The sequence below is a fragment of the Solanum dulcamara genome, chromosome 5 (assembly GCF_947179165.1).
Source record: "Solanum dulcamara chromosome 5, daSolDulc1.2, whole genome shotgun sequence".
Classification (NCBI taxonomy): domain Eukaryota; kingdom Viridiplantae; phylum Streptophyta; class Magnoliopsida; order Solanales; family Solanaceae; genus Solanum; species Solanum dulcamara.
In genome coordinates, this window is record NC_077241.1 from 39,084,908 (window position 1) to 39,102,499 (window position 17,592).

At 36.8% G+C, this 17,592-nt stretch overlaps 1 pseudogene; it reads right to left on the minus strand.

The window, feature by feature from the left end:
• Window positions 1-4,586: 4,586 nt before the first annotated feature.
• Window positions 4,587-4,704, minus strand: LOC129891018 (5S ribosomal RNA; annotated as a pseudogene).
• Between the last annotated feature and the right edge of the window lie 12,888 nt (window positions 4,705-17,592).

The window sequence follows — 17,592 nt, forward strand, 5'->3', positions numbered from 1 at the left end:
CCAATTTTCTGTAACTTCGGAACTAGTAACAAACTAGTCGAGGGTATTGGATAAGGAAATGATTCCTATGGCTACTTGGTAGTAGAGTTGGAAATTGGAAAGTCAAATTTTATTAACCTTAGTATTACTCTCATGTTAATAGGCCAAGGAGATAACGCGGCGAGCTAGAGTACAGTTAATCCACAAAAGGTATGTGAAGCTTACCCTTTCTTTCTTTTGGCATGTCTTAGCCTTAAGTTATATATATACAAAAATTGGGAGTCATTCCATTCATAAAGCTCTGAGTATGAGTCAAGACCCTTGTTCACTTTTGGATGTTATAACCCCTACACTAAGTGGACTCATCACCTTTCAAGTCTTCTGTAGGATGAAGGGTAGTACATATAAGGCCTATCTCCTTCTTTCAATAAAATCGCTTAAGGTAAGTGAAATGATGTCTGATATGGGTTTAGAGGTAATTCTATTTATAGTTTCCGGATATAATTCGTGACTCGTAGTCACTTCTGAATACTAAAGGTCCTAAAGTAGTTAGATTACTACTCCCGAGCCACCTATATATTGAATAGCAAGTGGAAATATAAGTACCTATTATGAAATGCTCTGAGATGATAAATGTCTCTGATTGCATAAGTTGTATCTCTGATTGCATAAGCTATGTGTCTGATTGCATAAATTGTGCCTTTGATTGCATAAACTTGTGGTTCCTAAGGCCCTAATTGATGAAATCCCTAATAACATCTAAAGGGTACCGAGGAGAATTACTTTCCTGGTCTTCAAGTGATGGTTCACTTGACTGTTTCATTGAGTCTTAGGAGATGATCTAGTTGCATATGGTATCTCACTACTCTACTCTTGAATACGGTAACCCTTCTTTCACCGAGTTCCACGATAGGTCAGGAACATTATTTTGCACAGCTTTATTACTCCTTCACCGAGTCTCGGGTCGGGTATGTATATATGTATGAAGTATATGATGATAACATGTCGTATATGATGAAGTGAAGCATACGATGATGTCGTATGTGATAAAGTTATTCACCGAGACCAAGGCCGGACATATATATACGATGATATAAGAAAAATATAAATCGGGCCATACGTTCCTCGGCACTATTTTAAATTATGGATCGGGCCATATGTTCCTTGGTATTATTTTAAATTATAGATCGGGCCAAACGTTTCTCGGCATATTTTATTATAAGATCAAGCTGAACGTTCCTCGGCATATTTTACTATGTGATAATGGCACTGATTCCCATAGTGGGCTGGGTGTGGTACGACATGTACACTACACTTTCACCAAGTCCCGCACTAAAGGGCCAGATACGATAGATAGACATGCATATGAAAACATAGTGACGTACTTGTAATGTATGAGATGATGTTGTATACGATGGTATGTTGCCATATATAATGATATGGTAACACCGAGTCCAATAGCGGGACGGGAGTGATATGTGAGGATGATATACATGCCCCTTTTCTTAAGATGCAGGTATCGTAAATTGTGAACTGTTATACTTGTTTCCTGCATCTCTATTTCAATTGTTGTTTCAGTTATGATATGTTATGATTTATATACTTAGTACATATATCGTACTGACCCCTTGTTCTCTGGAGGGATGCATTTTATGTTTGCAGGTACAGATGTTCATTTCGGAGATCTACCAGCTTATGATTTTCACTCAGGTATGTTAGAAGTGCTCCACTATTTTGGAGCCTAGCTTTTTGGTATTGGTTCTTCTATATGTATATTTGTTTGTTCAGGGGTATGGTGGGGACCCTATCCCGCTATATGTTACTGTTCTTACTCTTAGAGGTCTGTGGACATGTATGTAGGTTGTATATGTATGCATGTATAGTTGTCCTCATAGGCTATGATAGCCTCATCAGCTTATATGTAACCTTGCTCGTTGGTACATTATAACTCAAACCGGGGATAGGTTTACTTATGTTTGGTAGGGGTATATGCGATGTCCAGTTTGGGCACTCATCGCGGCCTACGGGGTTGAGTCATGAAAGAAGTGGTATCAGAGCAGTTCTTCATTAGAGTGTCTACAGACCGTGTCTAGTAGAGTCTTGTTTATCAGTGTGTTGCACGCCATATCTATAAAAAGGAAGGTACAGGACATTTAGGATGTTACTTTTCTTTCATATCTAAGATCGTTCTATAGATCCGAGTTATAGGAAAACTCCTTATATTAACCTTGGACTTTAGCAGAAGGACGACATCAATTGGAGGAAGTAATTGATGACATTGGAAGTTACAAAGCATGCAGGTAAGAAAGGGTACGAAAGATATCTGTTGGGTAAGGTATTGACACATGATTGAAACATAAAGTTAAAAACTGAAAGGAAAGTAGACCGGAAAGTGTAACAGATGCAGGTTGAGTTGGACAGACGAGGTAAGTCCATCATTTTCATACTATTATTGATATTGAAAGCCCTGTATGGCTGTGATATGATATGAATATATATATATATATATATGTTGGCCCTGTAAGGCATTGTTGGTATTTCTTTCATGCAGGTTTGGGGATAGTAAGGAGTATAGAGGAAACTCTACCGAAATTTTCCCAAAATAAAAAAAAGGGAATGAAACATAGATTCTTAATATGTCTTGGACGTTGATACTGAGTACCCCTATTATGTTGAACTAAAGTTGTAAAGGTACCCACCAGGTCATCGATAAGGGTCACCCTTTTTACTTGGGGAATTTTATTTCAGAGAAATAAGAGCCTATTTGAGCAGCAAAATTCAGACTAAAGTATCTTCAGTTGTATTTAGCCTTAGGGAAAGCTCATATTGAGGGGAAACATGCCCGATGATGGAGTTTCATTCTTGTTGGAAAGTACAGAACCCTTAACTATTATTTTAGGACAAGATAAGTTGTTCACGACTCAAGAATAGATCTAGAGGGAGTCCATGTGAGTCAAGAACTAAGGAGCACTGGGATGCTCATTGGATTTTAGTTCCCTGCTGGTGGTGATTGGAATATGCTTCAGGATAACACTTTATTATCCCTTCACCAACTAATTGAAGATGGAATCTATGGGAGGAAATTCGAATAGAAGCACCCCAGATAGATGTCATGAATTGAATATGCAAGTATGAGTTTAAAGGTGTGGTACAACAATATGGGGATAAGGTAAGACCGCTAGTAAGGCGTACGTGGTATGTGTTGACTAGATTAAAAACCTGTGTTGGGTACACAGTAAGGGCAAGAGGCATAAGTATAAAGGAATGATGCATGCACACAATGTTGCCCCAAAAATAATAGAACCCTTAAGAGACAAAGACGGCAAACTTAAGGAATAAATGGTGCAACTTACGTTTACCCTAAAAAACAAAGGATATAGGTTGGGATATAGCTACTACTCCGAGAGAACCTTGGACAATCATCGTCGGAATACAAGTGTTGCCTAATTAAAATGGGAACGACTATATGTGTGAATTAACCTTTGACAAAGATAAGGAGAATATGGCCTTGGATGAGTTGTAGATAGATATCACATTATGTATAGGAAGGATCGCGTCACCTCATGATTTAGTCAAGGCTTCGCATGTGGATAATCATGTTATAATTTGTAAAGAAATACGTGTGTGTGATATAGTACCAAGTAGATGGGGAGACGAGATTGGAAAAATTTAAGACTGGACATAGAGACATAGAGCAAGGTATAAGCGGATAAAGGTATAAGTACCCCTTAAAGGGGGAAGCAGGTAAGAAATGCAAGGGTGAGATGGAAACAATGGACACTACAATATATTGGACATGGATGCTTAAAATTCAATAAGATCCCTTGCTGAAACCAATTATGAAGGTCTGAAAACCACCAATAATTGGGTAAAAGTCAGCATGGTATTTAAGGAGGTGTTAAGAAGTTTTTGGCAAGACCCTACACGATATAACGTTAGAAGACAGATGTGTATAAAAAGAAAAAGGTACAACTAGGGAATGGTATCGAATAACTCAAGAGATCATATGAAGGATAACGATACCATGCTGGGTTAAAAGCTAAGATGTTGGCTATATAGTTGGTCACAAATGATGTTGCAATGGATAAATAACCAAGGAAATGGAACATAAAACCTCTGATGATAGGAGGCGAGAAGAGAAAATAGTGAATAAAGGAAGAGAAACAAGTATGATAAGATGGGACGAGCAAGTTTCAATGTAAATAAGATAAATACAGCAGAATGATCCAGGAAATGAAAAGACTACATCTACCTCATACAAGTTGTATCAAAATGGTTATGAAACCTATGAATATGTATGTGTTACGTATAGGGCCAAGTGAGTAAGTACATGATAAAAGGAGTAAGGGTTCAAGAAGGACAGTATAGTTATGATGTTTTGGACATGTTATAGAGAGATGCAAAGAGGGGTTAAGCCAAAACCGAAATGGAATTAGTATTAAGGGAGAAATAAGACATGGTTGTGGTGGAACTAAAGATCTACCCCGATATCGGTTGTAAGATAAAAGAGGAGAGGGAAAGGCGAAGTATGAATACTAGCAAGAAGATGCTAAGGTAAATCTTGGGCTAGGTTGAGTGCCTTCACACATTATTGCAAGGATTGTAATGAAACGTGACACGAGGACTTCCAAGGGGTCACCCATCCTAGTACTACTCTCGCCCAAGCACATTTAACTTCGAAATTCTAATGGGATCTGGTGAGTTAGTGTTGCTATGATCGCACGAGATGGAAGAATCCGAACTAACGGCAAACTAACGACATGAGATTATGTACCTAGAGTGTTATAAGTTATGTTAATAGAAGTATAAAAGGGCTTAAGCAAAGTAAGTAAGATTAGCTGATTACTAAAAGATGGCGCACTTGTATGCAACAGTTCATTAATATATTACTAGTTAATGATAGGAAAACCACAGAATGGCTATACAATTCATTGTGTGAGAGGATTTTAGCACAACTTGGTAGCCGACTCTGATGGGCAAAAATCAACACCCAAAAAGGTGAGGGTACTAGTTGATGTCATCTAAAAAAAGCAAGAAGTGATATACGAAGTTGAAGATTCCACAACACGACCTTGGATACAAGACTCACTTTGCACTCCCTTGACAAATAATTCTATATGGAATGTTATCCGCAGATTAACAAGATTAGCCCATATTTCTCCAATCAAAGACTACGTGCTCAGCCGAGATGGTATGAAATTAGAGGTAAAGAGGGTGGTAGGACCTTATGGAGTTCCCATAGCTATTGTCCTAGATGAAGGAGCCCAAGTTACAGTTAACTATTGAAGATCAGTTTACGAAGAGATTGGGAAGACAGATAGGTCTCCGTACACCATTTTACCCTTAGAATGATGGACAGACTAAGCTTACTAGCTAAACATTAGACGATATGTTGCAGGCCTATATGGTTGACTCCAAAGGTAGCTCAGACAATTGCCTACCCTCTGTCAAAAGTACTTACGATATTAACTATCATTCTAGTATCCAGATGGCCCCATAGAGACTTGGTATGGTGGATAGTGTAGGTCACCAATTGATTGGTTTGATGGTAGTAAAAAATGACTAATATTCCCAGATGTGGTTCAATAAGCGGTATAGAAGGCGAAGCTTATTCGGGAGAGTTTATTAGCATCTCCGAGTCAATAGAAGTCATACGCAGATAATCGACGTCGATCTCTAGAGTTTTAAATTATAATTAAGCACTCTCAAAAGTGTCATCCACAGAGAAAGTGATGCGAGCCAGCAAGAAAAAGGACCTTAGTCTGACATGCATTAGCTCTTATCAAACCCTCCGCTGAATAGGCAAGATTGCCTATGAGTTAGACTTACCAACGGATCCAAAAGCAGTACATCTAGTCTTCCAAGTATCGATGCTTTGCAAGCGTGTTGGTGATCTGTCTTGAGTATATTCCATAGAGGATATCCAGGTCACAGAGGAGTTATCCTACGAGAAGCAACTGGTCTCTATCCTAGATCGGCAGAATAAGGGGTGGTGAATTAAAGACGTAGCTTTCATCAAGGTGTTATGGCAAAATGAGAGTCACAAATAAATGACTTAGGTAGCTGAAAGGGAAATGAAACATAAGTATCCATACCTATTCTCCACGTCTACAGGTAATCCCAACCTTTGGAACTCTGATATTGATTGCTCGATAAAAGTATGTGTTATTGCGATGGAACAGAGAAACTCTCTATATAGTCAGTATAAGAATTGAGAAGGGTTTTGGTTAACATTCAAGGACGAATGTTCTAAAGGGGGAAGGATGTTACACCCCATACTTTTGTACCTTGGAACGCTTCTTAAGCTTCTTAAGTCTTGGAAGGGTTCTTAAGTTTCTTTGAGCTTCTTGATTTTCTTAAAAGTTACCATGTGAGCCGAATAATCTACAACGCTACCAAATAACTCTAAGGAAAGGAGAATGTGACACCCCATAGAAGGAAAGATTGGAAATATGGTTATGAGAATCCGGAAGGAAATAAAGGCCAAGTAATTAGTCATAAGGCTCGACTTATGTACGTAAGTTACCAATTTGAAAATATTACGTACTTAAACTACTTGAGTACATACCAAGCTTATGTAGCAAGGATAACATAGGTTTGGTAAGCAAGATGAGATTACAATCCTACGAGGAGAAGAAGAGAGAGACATGTGGCAGGAAAAGGGAGTGCCACGTGGCAGAAGCTAGAGGTTCCATATGGCAATAGCTGCAGCTAGGGGGTGGGCCCCACCTACCATGTGGTAGCCCATGAGGGGTGGTGCAATGTGTTGGTCCAACAAAGGCTTAACACGTGTCACCACTTAGGGGTTGACATGTGTTACCCCCTAAAGTACCCTATATATGTATGTTTGATGACTTTTAGCCCATCCTTATCTTTTAGTTCATCTTTATCAGAAGAAGATTCTAGAAAGAAGAAGAGAAGAGAAAACATGAAGCTAGAGAAAGAGAGCTACGGTTTTGGGGAGAAAAAGGTGAGTTCTTTGATTTCGTTCCATGAATTAATTATATAGGGTATACCACGAGGTTAGGAAGGTGTTAGTAATGTAAATTTATGGTTTCAAGGAGCCCCAAAATAATAGCAAACCGGCACAAAGTTTTAGTCGCGCTAAAGGAACTTTCGAGGCTAGTTTTGGCGGGTTTTAGGTAAGGTAAGGTTTTCCCTTTCAAATTGGAGTTTATGATGTTGTTATGTAGTATTTTACATGTCTTAAACAAGGATTTTAAGTGGAAAATTGCATAAGGATGGTTGACATTAGGAACAAACTAAATTGAAGTCGTCGTAGTTAAATCGAAGTTGAGTAGTGTGTTACGATTGTGGTGCTGCGGTTGCAGCTTGTTGGATTTCGTGTTACAGGGATGGAAAGTATTCTAAAAGGGGTGTGGGTACTTCTTATATCATCCAAATGACCCTCTGTTTTGTATTGTTAAAGGTTTTGCGAAATAAAGATTAAAAACTCTATTTTGATATCATAGCTTCGGTGCGAGTTGTTTGGAGTTTGTATTGTGTAATGTTGAAGTAATTTACTTTTTTATATGCATCTGTTTGTTGTTTCTATGGTTGTTGACATGTTTTCCAAGTTCAAATCTCAGGGATGTTGAAGTTATAGGGGAAATGCTACCCGATTTTTGGTAACTTCGGAACTAGTAACAAACTAGTCAGGGGTATTAAATAAGGGAATGACTCCTATGGGTACTTGGTTGTAGAAATGGAAATTGGAAAGTGAAAATTTATTAGCCTTAGTATTATTCTCATGTTAATAGGCCAAGGAGATAATGAGGCGAGCTGGATTATAGTTAATCCACAAAAGGTATGTGAAGCTTACCCTTTCTTTCTTTTGGCATGTCTTAGCCTTAAGTTATATATATACAAAACTTGGGAGTCATTCTATTCATAAAGCTCTGAGTATGCGTCAAGACCCTTGTTCACTTCTGGATGTTCGAACCCCTGCACTAAGTGGACTCATCACCTTTATAGTCTTCGGTAGGATGAAGGGTAGTACATATAAGGCCTATCTCCTTCTTTCATTGAAATCGCTTAATGTAAGTGAAATGATGTCTGATATGATTACTACTCCCGATCCACCTATATGTTGAATAGTAAGTCAAAATATAAGCTCCTATTATGAAATGCTCTGATAGGATAAATGTCTCTGATTGCATAAGTTGTATCTCTGATTGCATAAGTTATGTGTCTGATTGCATAAATTGTGTCTTTGATTGCATAAACTGTGTGGTATTATCTTGGTACACACATGTGGTTCCTGAGGCCCTAATTGATGAAATCCCTAATAATATCTAAAGGGTACCTCGGAAAATTACTTTCCTGGTCTTCAAGTGATGGTTCACTTGATTATTTCATTGAATCTCAGTAGATGACCTAGTTGCATATGGTATCTCACTAATCTACTCATGCATACGGTAACTCTTCTTTCACCGAGTCCCACGATGGGCCGGGAATGTTATTATGCACAGCTTTATTACTCCTTCACCGAGTCTCGGGCTGGGTATGTATATATGTATGAAGTATGCGATGATAAAATGCCATATATGATGAAGTGAAGAATACGATGACACTGTATGTGATGAAGTTATTCACTGAGTCCTAGGCCAAACATATATATACGATGATATGAGGAAAATATGGATCGGGCCATACGTTCCTTGGCACTATTTTAAATTATGGATCGGGCCATACGTTCCTCGGCATTGTTTTAAATTATGGATCGGGCCAAAAGTTCCTTGGCATATTTTATTATAGGATCAAGCCAAACATTCCTCGACATATTTTACTATGTGATAATGGCACCAATCCCATAATGGGCCGGGTGCGGTACAACATGTATACTACTCTTTCATCGAATCCCTCACTAAAGGTCCAGATACGATAGATAGGCATGTATATGAATACATAGTGATGTACTTATAATGTATTAGATGATGTTGTATACGATGGTATAATGCCGTATATGATGATATGGTAACACCGAGTCCTATAGCGGTCTGAGAGTGATATGTGAGGATGATATACATGCCCTCTTTTCTTAAGATGTAGGTATTATAAATCGTGAACTGTTATACTTGTTTCCTGCATCTCTATTTCAATTGTTGTTTCAGTTATGATATGTTATGCTTTATATACTCAGTACATATATCGTACTGACCCCCCATTCTCTGGGGGGCTACATTTCATGCCCGCAGGTACAGATGTTCATTTCAGAGATCCACCAGCTTAGGATTTTCGCTCACCTATATGGGAAGTGCTCCACTATTTCAGAGCCTAGCTTTTTGGTATTGGTCCTTCTATGTGTATATTTGTTTGTTTAGGGCTACGACGGGCCCCCTGTCCCACTATATGTTACTGTTCTTACTCTTAAAGGTCTGTGGACATATATGTGGGTTGTATATGCGTGTATAGTTGTCCTCATAGGCTATGATAGCCTCATCGGCTTATATGTAATATTGCTCGTTGGTACATTATAACTCAAACTGGGGACAGGTTTACTTATGATTAGCAGGGGTATATGCGAGTATCCAGTTCGGTCACCCATCACGGCCTATGGGGTTGGGTTATGACATAAAGTTAGAGGGAAAATCTAGAAATTAGGTCTAAAGAATGACCCTCTGATGTCGCTTTAGCAACCCCCTAGTGATCTCTTAAGAGATACCACATAAAAGGTGAGCATTATTTTAGTGATACATGGTTTCTTAAGCGACCTATCGCTTAAGAGACACCTGCCTAAGAGGGCTGGTAGCTTTAGCGACCTCCTATCCCCTTTAGCGGCACTCGCTTTATCAACCAGGGGTCACTTAAGCAACGACACTAGACACAACTGGTGCAAGAATGAGCTTAGCATGCTAAATCCTCTAATGGGGTTCTCGGGTTTCATTCGGAATCCCATGCATGCAAACAAAATAGGCTACCCCACCAAATTCGATGTTCTAGACTCCATAGTGCATTCAAAATTCCCATATGAAATCATTTTAATGAAAAGTAGGTCCCATACCCAAGTGCCATTTTGACCTTATTTCCACAACGGGCCTCAAAATTAGACGGAAGCCTTGAAAAGATAATGAAGGGTCATTCTACACCAAACTCAATATTTTGGAGCTAACACACACTGTCAAAATTTTCATCCAAGCGTGTTTTCCAAGAATATTGACTAAAGTCAACTATAGGCCAAATTCCAAAAGCAAAAGAGCCAATATATCTTGACTTGTTTTACATCGTTTAGAGTCCTTAGAACTTGCTCCTAGGTGATTTGAACTTAGGATGCTGCTTGGTTGACTTGTATGGTTTTATTTGTTCATTATATATGATTTTTGGCTTATGATTATGCCTTGGTTTCTTATGATAATGAAATGTTGGGACCGAGGCCGTGCTTTTAGTACACCGGAGTCTCGAGTGAGTGCCATATGATTTTTGACATACTAATTGCCTTATTTACCTCGCCGGCGTTAAAAGCCCAGTTTAAATGAAAGAGTAAAAGATTATAATAGGACTTTGGTTGATTAATAAATAGGAGGGATTTAAGGAAAAACTGGTGATACCTTATTTATGAAAATTCATAGTTGATGAGCTCGAGGTATGATTGCGGGCGGCCTTTTTATTTCATTTGATAAGCTAGAGGTGTGAATTTTAGGTGGCCCATTGATACATATTTTGGATTATTATTTTGATATTGATGAGATCGAGATATGAATTCAAGTGCCCCATTATTTGATGAGCTCGAGGTTTATTCTGGGTGCTTCATGATATTGTTGGAGGAAATTGAGCCTTAACTATAAGATACAATTATGTATTCTCCTGGTATTTTATCAGTTGAGATTATTGATGTGATTATGTGATTGGTTGGACTTACTTGATTTATGTATGATTATTCTCGTACCCTCTTTTCTCGTATCTCTAGTCTATGTTCCTCTCTTATTGTTATTAGTATGATCGTACTGTTTATTACATATTTATTCTTTCTAAGCTCAGTCGGTCTATGATGAATACTGATTACCCCGTATTTTGGTACTCATACTACACTTCTGCATCTTTTTGATGTAGCTCCCAGTTCAACACACCCTAGCGCACGCCTGATCATCCTTAGCTGTGCCAAATTTGGATTGTGGTGAGCTCTCGGCATTTAGAGACTTACTACTTTCTCTCTTTTGTATTGACTTACACTTTTAGTTTTGGATAGTCAAATATGTATTTTATATTTTTACATTGTCAGCTTTTGTACTTAGTAGCTTCTATATAGGTGACACCAGATTCGGGGTTTGGTCTAGTGTCAGTTCGTTGTTTATTTTGGTCACTATCGGGCCTTTTGTATATTTTGTATTATATTTACATATCTATACTCTGGCTCGACATTTCTTTTGTTATATTCTTTTGGCTTCCATTTCCTTATGTTATTAATTATTTAATTAGTTTGATATTTTACTTAGGTTTGGCTTGCCTACTCGGGGGTTATAGTAGGCGCCATCATGACCCGTATTGGGTCATGACACTAGCCCCGCCAAACGGTAACAAGATTGCATAGGGAATTCTAGCTCTAAATCAAGAAATGGGATCCAACGGTATATTGCAAGCCTATCCGGGTGGAAATCACTACACCAAGGCTTCAGGAAAGGTGCTACAATAGTGAAGGACACAAAACTTCTAAATTCTAGCCAACAACGGCTATCAACTAAGTCTCATCCCAAAATCAATCCTAATGAGTAAATCCGCCAATCACCATAAAGATCGAACAAGCCACATAAATAGGCTAACCAAGGAGAAACGAAGGAATAATCATTAATCTTACCAACTAGACTGGAAGTCTCATAAGGGCAACCTAGCCTAAGGCTCATACCTGGACAAAGGATGATAAACTAGGAATAGAACCTAACCCGTATCATACAATCAAAACCACAAGCTATTCATACTAAACAATACCTCATAAATATCAATAAAAATAAATGAGACTGTAGTATACCTCGAAGCCGAACACAAGCACTCTAAGTCTACGTTTTAGTAGCTTTTCACTCAAAAAATGACTCCAAATTTCTACACTCTATCAAAATATTTATTACCTCATAATATAAACGTTTTGACACATAAATCACATTTTTCAGATATAGATCCAAAATAGGGTTTAAAGTGGGATTGTGGACCGGCGATGGAATCCCAAAAATGACTTGGTGAAAAGGTTATAAACATATTATTGATCTTGTACCCCAAAAATGGAGCACAATTCGATGCTTAAAACATCTTAAATCAGCCCAACAATTAAAAATACCATTAAAGGTTATATCAAGATAGGGAAACCCATTTAGGGCGGAAATTACCTTAAACTGACACGTTGAGCACTTCTTTAAGCCTACCAAAACATACACATGACTCCGACAAACTCAATTCACTTGGAATCGCCGAAATCAGAGTTCCTGAGCTCTCAAAATCGTGTATTGAAGCTTGAGGAACAAGGCTGAAAATGAGACTTAAAATGACCCTCTGATGTCACAAAAGCAAACCCGAAGGTTGCTTAAGTGAGACTCACCAAAAGGTGGGCTTCGCTAAAGCGAGCCTTATGTTGCTAAAGTGACAGGTCGCTTTAGCGAAGGCCATGTCTCTTAAGCGATAGCCGCCTAGGTCCAGCCATTGCTTTAGCAATGCCCTAGTTGCTTTAGCGATGGTTGGCCCTAGGTGGATGTCGCTCAAGAGACATGGCCTTCGCTAAAGCGACCTGTCGCTTTATGCCCTGGTCGCTTTAGCAATGGTCTTTTATGCTACCAAGGGATGCTTTAGTAACGGCACTAGACTCAGCCATACCAACTGAGTTTTGGAAAAGGGCCAAGCATAGGGTGCTCGGGATTCATTCAAAATCCCATGCACACAAATGAATTATATTACCCCACTAAATTTAACGTTTTGGACTCAATGGTGCTGTAAAAATTTTCATTTGAGGTACTCTTGACAAAATATGGGTCCGACACCCAAGTATTATTTTTGGAAATTCTACAAGGAGGCTCAAATTAGACCGAAAGCCTCGGGACACGAATGAAAGGTCATTCTAGACCAAACTCGAAATTCTGAAGCTAATCGCACTGATGGAATTTCAATTCGAGCATGTTTACCAAGAATCCAACTCATAAGAAACTTTTTCATAGTGTATCAAAATATGATATGAGTCTACACAATCGGGACTAAGCTTCCCTTTGTTGTCGAAATCCATCACACCCTTCATAGGTATGATTTTTCAAGTATTTCCAATCATCAACCTCAAACTTAAGCTCTTGCTACCAACCTAATTTGGTCATTCTGAAGCTGATGGAACTGATAGAATTTTGTTCTGAGGTTATTTTCCTGAAGTTATGATCAAGGTCTATTTTTTAAGTTATAAAATCTTCAAAATAGAGAAATGGGCCTAAAACCCAAATGAACAACCAGGCGACCGAACAGTCAATGCTAGTAAGTCATGAATGACTTGGGGTAGCTATAGGAATGCTCTAAATGATGGAATGAATACTTTAATACAAAAATGACCTGGAAGATTATTATAGAATAATATAAAAACTTCATTAGTATTCAAGGTTCATTCGGTTAACGATTGGAAAAATATAAAAACTTCATCGTTAAACTAAAAACAAGTTGTATAAAGATTGAATATTTATTGTTCTTTATTCTGAAATACTAAATAATCTGCCTATATTTATTTATATTTTTGCTTCATCTTATATTTTGTTTGATGGATGGAGACTAAAATAAAAGGAATTTCTACTCCAGTGATTAACTCGATTCTAAGAAATAAAATCTTCATTAAGTTAATTAAGTTTTTGTATCTCTCGGTTTGAAAAATATAAAAACTTTATCGAGTTGAACAAAAAATCCTATTTGGTCATTCTGTTAATTAATACCACTTTTGTATTATCAAACAGAATGGGAGATACAAATGTATCCAATTTTGAAGCAAATACAATGCCTTAATCTAGTCGAACAGCAATTTCTACAGCAATGGCTAGTGCAGAAAAACTTGGAAAATTTATCGATATTAACTTCAAATGATGGCAGCAGAAGATGTTCTTTCTGACTACCCTCGGTCTACAATGTTTTATCAATGTAGATGTTCCTATGCTAGAGGAAGGAACTCCTGAAAATATAAAGTTTATTGTGACTGAGGCATAAAAACACTCTGATTTTCTTTGCAACTATATACTTTCGGTAGATTTGATATCTTTGAACCGTCGAGGTTTGGTGTATACCTAGACAACATAAGTCATAAAATGTACTTTTTCACTATTTTTGGTTCTCATTATTTTGTTCATTTCAACCATGAGCACTTTCTGGTTCGTAAGTGCGTATAAAATTGGCCTTACCGGATTTTCCTTGAAGCGTCTTACACTCACACTTATGTGCTATCTGTAGATATACCATTTGATATACCCTGTATCAAACTTAGATATTATTAAAAGGTCCTAATACCCTGTCACTAAACATTGTCACATCAGAAGAATGGATTCATAAAAAAAATATTTAGATAATATTGAACGACATCAGTGACTTTTTTTGAACTCCTTGAACGTAAATCTTGGGATCTCCAGTCTTCTAGGTAGAGTTACAGCCATGATGATTTGTCCTTTGCCATAGTTCATTTCCCTTTGTTGATCTCTCAACTCTCTCTCTTGTTAGACCTTTTGTAAGTGGATCCGATATATTATCCTTTGAATTTACATAGTCAATTGTGCTAATTTCACTAAAGAGTAGTTGTCTAACGGTAATATGTCTTCGTCTTATGTGATAAAACTTACTATTATACATAACACTTCCATTTATTCCTATTGTAGCTTGATTATCACAATATATGGATATAGGAGTCAATGGTTTGGACCCAAATGGAATATCTTCTAAGAAATTTTGAAGCCATTCAACTTCTTCACTAGCCTTGTCTAAGGCTATGAACTCAGACTCCATTATAGAGCAATATATATATGTTTGTTTGGATGATTTTTAAGATATTGCTCATCCACCAGTGGTGAAAATGTATCCACTTGTGTACTTAATTTCAATTTATCGATAATCCATTTTGCATCACTATATTCTTTAATAATTGCTAGATACTTGTTGTAATGCAAAGAAAAATTTTGCGTGTATTCTAAATATTCCAAAACTTATTTCATTGCCATCCAATAATTTTGATTTGAATTACTTTTGTATCAACTCAATTTACTTATAGCACAAAATATGTTTGGTCGTGTACAGTTCGTGATGTACATCAACTTTTTCAACACTCTAGTATAATCCAATTGAGACCGACTCTCTAGTTTATTCATCTAGGTTCACATCAATTGTGTTTTTGCACTTTTGAAGTTTAAGTACATGTATTTTTCAGTACCTTTTGGATATAATGAGATTGTGACAATGCTAGACCTTGAAGAGTTTTTTGAATCTTAATTCCCAATATCAAATTGGCAACTCCTAGATCTTTCATATTGAACTTACTGGCAAGAATACGTTTAGTAGCATTTATGTTAGTAATGTTGTTACTCATTATTAGAATATCATCCGCATATAAACAAATAATGACAACTTTATTTAGAGCATCTTTAATATAAACACATTTATCACACTCATTAATCTTAAATTCATTTGCCAATATTTTTGGTCAAACTTCGTATACCAATGTTTGGGTGGTTGTTTTAGTCCATGAAGTGAGTTAATAAGTTTGAATACTTTATTTTCTTTACCAAGAACCATAAACTCTCGAGTTGTTCCATGTAAATTTTTTCCTTTAATTCTCTATTTAAGAAAGATGTTTTTACATCCATTTAAGGACTTTCAAGTCCATATACCTCAACTAGTGCAATTAACATATGAATGGATGTAATCTTAGTTATAGGTGAGTATGTATCAAAATAATCAAGACCTTCTTTCTGTCTAAGCCTTTGATGACAAGTCTTACCTTGTATTTGTCAATAGTTCAATCAATTTTCCTTTTTATTTTGAAGATCCATTTCAAACCCAAAGGTTTGTTTCTTGGAGGATGATCAATCAATTCCCAAGTATGGTTTCTCAACATTTAATTACTAACTTTTTTCCAAAAGGATAAGTCCGTAATGGATATAACTTTTTTGATTGTTTGATGCTCATGTTCAAAAAGAAATGTTACAAAATCAGATTCAAGGAAGTAGATGCCCTTTGACATTTACTATGCCTCAGAATCTCTTTATTAGGTACATTCTCCTTTGGTTCTTCTCGAGGTCGTTTAGAACCTATACTAGACAATTCAAGTCTAGTCCTATACGGATAGATATGTTCAATGAACTTAACGTTATCTGATTCAATTACCATATTGTTATGAATATTCAGACTTATGAACCAAAAATTAACATGCTTTACTATTTGTAGCATATTCAATGAAAACACAGTCCACAGTTTTATGTCTTACTGTAACCCTCTTAGGTTTAGAAACTTGAACTTTGGCTAGACACCCCACACTTTGAAATATTTCAAGTTAGGTTTTCTTCTTTTTCATTTCTATATGGAATAGACTGTCTTTTATTTTGGGTTATTTTATCGAGTATTTGATTTGCTGTATGGATTTCTTCCCCCTACAAGTTTTGTAGTAATCCTGAGCTTATTAGCAAGGCATTCATCATTTCCTTCAAGGTTTGATTTTTCCTTTCCACAATTCCATTAGATTGAGGTGAGTATTGTGCAGTAATTTGATGAATGACTCAATTTCTCAAAAATATTTCTGGAAAAGGAGATTCATACTCTCCACCTCTATCACTTCTTATCATTTTTATATTTTTATCCAACTAATTTTCAACTTCAGTTTTGTATTGCCTAAATGCTTCTATTGCTTCATCCTTACTATTCAACAAATAGAAAAAAACGTATCTAGTACAATCATCAATAAAAGGTATAAAATATATTTTCCCACCATGAGTTGGTGTGGAATTCATATCACAAATATCACTGTGAATTAATTCTAAGGGACTGTAATTTCTTTCAACAGATTTATAAGGATGCTTAGTATACTTAGATTCAATACATATTTGACATTTTGATTTATTCCACTCAAAGTTAGGCTATATGTTTAAGTTGATCAGTTTTCACATAATTTTATAATTTACATGTCTTAATCATGAATGCCAAAAATTATTTGACTAAGCAAGTATGAAGAAGCTTAAACTTTATTATTATTAACAACCATTACATTCAGTTTGAAATGATCCTCAATGAGGTATCATTTTTCTAAATACATTTCATTTTTACTAATTACAACTTTGTCAGAAAGACGAATGCACCTAAATCCATTCTTGATTAGAAGTCCAGCAGAAACCAAGTTCTTCCTCATTTCTAGAACATAACAAACGCTGTTTAAAGTCACCACCTTGCTAGAGGTCATCTTTAGAAATACTTTTCCATTGACTTCAACCTTTGCTGATGCAGATTTTCCCATGTAAATAGTCTCATTGGGTGCAGCAGGAGCATAAGTTGCAAAAGATTCTTGACCAGCACAAACATGTGGGGTGGCTTGAGAATCAAGCCATCATTCCTTGGGATTTCCTACTAGGTTGCCTTCAGTCAATATAACACACAAGGTTTCAATGTCCTTATTTGTATCAACCATGTTGGCTTGACCTT